We start from the raw sequence: 2519 nt of genomic DNA on the forward strand, positions 1-2519 counted from the left end.
CCCACAGTGCCCATGACCACCACATTAGGGATCACTGTAGCTGGTGGTTCCTCGTCCACCCAGACTATCCCAGTACCCTCCTCCATCTCAAGAACGGGCACCCGGACCCCAATTAAGACCACTCAATCTCTAAGAAACAACCTCTCCCTACTGTTTCACACACCTGGAAACATGGGTACGATTGACATTGGGCAGGTCCTCAACAGAGAATGTGTATCTTCCTAAAAATGTTGCTGGACAGTTACATGGGGACCAACTGAACAGCGACCGTCAAGGAAGAGTTACTTTTGGCACCTTTTTGACCACATCGGCCACACAAGAGACAGATGCAGCTTCGACAGGGCCACAGGGGAAAGCTTCCAACAGAAAGAGGCAAAAAGGAATTTAACACTACATCAGACACTGTAGTTGTTCCACCTCCTGGACAATCCAGGAACAATACAGGGGCTAAAATGCCATAGGAAAATGATATCGAGACCAGTGTTCCCTCTAAGCTGAGTTAATGTGAGCCAGCTCAGTTTCTTAGCCTCCAGCTCACACATTTTTGTCTTCGCTCAGGAAGGAGGGCTCCAGAGCAAACTGATTTATGCAGCAGCCAAATCGCTCGCTCACAACTTTAATGCCAGTAGCTCACAAGGTAGAATTTTTGCTCACAAGACTTAGAGGGAGCATTAATCAAGACCCATCTATGCCCAACAGAAGCATGCACTCATTTTAACTGTCAGCAAAATCCACTGCTACTTAAAGTCACTGGTGAGGATGAAGAAATAGGACCACAAATGTTACCATCTTCAGTCCGATGCTTTCTTGAGTGAAAGATGCGTAAAATCAGGGACCACTTTACATCTGTGTATGCCTCCGAGGGGGAGAAACACCAAATGCTTCAGCATTGCTAGCAGGGCCTCTGTTTCAGCCCTTGCCCACCCCCCTGTAATGTCTGCTGGCACTTTTTGGACTTTTGAGGAAGGGTAGCCAGTGCCAGTGACCCACTGGGTGTTACCCATGAAACTCTCAGAAGCTCACCAGAACAAGCGCAAATGGAGCCAATGCTGGCTTTTCTAGTTCACCAAGCAGCAGCTTATTACATGGGTCAGTGCTACCCATTCCTCCACTTCCCCTCAAAGGATGGGCCATGCCTATCTGTTTTCTTTCCTCAGCAGAAGACAAAGGCCAGTCCAGTGCACAAGCCCTCTGGAGACTCTTCTCCAGCACAGCGTTAAGACCTGGAATACAAGAGAGCAGGGAATTAATTGGCATAAGCACCTGGACCTGAATTTCTGTATCTTCTCTGGCATATATCAGCAGCTCTCCCATCTTTCCTCCAAGGAACTCATGATGGTATACAGAGCTCTTGTTTTAAAATCACACAACTATTCTGTAAGGTGGGTTAAGTCTGAAAGGGATTTTGCCAAACAGGGAGCTCTGAACCACAATATCCCTAGCCTTAACTTGGTCTACACATAAAGCAGAATAAAGTGGTAGAATCCCGCAAAGGCAAAATTGGTTTGTGGCTGTGGGAAAGTCACATTTAATTTCCCTCCCCCCGTAAAAACGCAAATACAAGGCCATCTGGCAAGCTTCATGGCCACATGGAGATCTGAACTGGCTGTGCCAGATACCAGTCCATATAATAGGGATCTGCCACCTCAGACTCCTGCACACATGAACCATGCCACAAGCCACTAGACCTTAGGAGCACCGTTTAGGCTGCTAAACCAGGATTTCTAAATAATAACCTAAAGAAAACTTGTAAAACCTGCCCTCACCAGGCAGTGCGGTTGCAACACCCGGCATGAAACCGACGGGGGAGGGGGGGGAGAGAAAGAGACCACCTGCTTCTACGATTAGTAGCTGTAGAGCAGCCGTTTAGGTCTCCTCCTCCTCCGAATCTATACGAACTTAAACATGACACCCATTTCAAAACGAGGAGCACAGCAAAAACAGATCGTTATGCTAGTTTCCCAGAACCAGGTGGATTAAAAGATATTCGCCTCCCTCCCCCAGTATAAAAAGAACTAGAGAATCCCCCAGGCAAGTCCGCAACACCACATGTCAGCCAATCGCCTCATTTGGTTATTTTTTATTACCAAATGAACAATGAAAAATCTCAGTAGAGAGTATCGACATTTAGTATAGACCTCTCTCTCCCCCCGAAACAAAAGGATGGCGATGGATTGGAAACCGAACCCCCCCCCCTACCCACCTCTTTCCAGCTCAACGCAACCTGCGCAAGAAACGGAAACGAACGAAAGGAAGCATACAGCGCAGGATTGGCCTTTTATATTGACGTCAACTAACGTACGCTCTGATTGGTTCTTTTAAAACGCGTCGTAAAGACTCTTGGGAAACGTAGCTTCCGGGGGTTCTCTCGCAAGCATTGGTGCCTCGTTTGGTAAAACCGCGGGAAAGCAAGTATTAGAGCCAAAGAAAGGAAGCAAAGAAGCACTCCCTCTCCTTTTGAACGGGTGGGAATGATTATGATTAGGCCAATGAAAAGGTAGTTTCGTTCTCTCTCTCTT

The 2519-nt window shown here is 47.3% G+C and overlaps 1 long non-coding RNA gene across 1 annotated transcript in view; it reads right to left on the bottom strand.

Annotated features, from left to right (window-relative positions):
* Window positions 1-2269, bottom strand: part of LOC107120770 — a 9049-nt gene extending 6780 nt beyond the window's left edge. Inside the window, exons 1-2 of the long non-coding RNA XR_001482835.1 lie at window positions 2204-2269; window positions 1024-1223 (exon numbers count right to left, since the gene is read on the bottom strand). This is a non-coding gene — a long non-coding RNA (uncharacterized LOC107120770). The remainder of the gene's footprint in view (window positions 1-1023; window positions 1224-2203) is intronic.
* Window positions 2270-2519: the final 250 nt, after the last annotated feature.

This window comes from Gekko japonicus, unplaced genomic scaffold, assembly GCF_001447785.1.
Source record: "Gekko japonicus isolate JY-2015 unplaced genomic scaffold, Gekko_japonicus_V1.1 scaffold3340, whole genome shotgun sequence".
NCBI lineage: Eukaryota > Metazoa > Chordata > Lepidosauria > Squamata > Gekkonidae > Gekko > Gekko japonicus.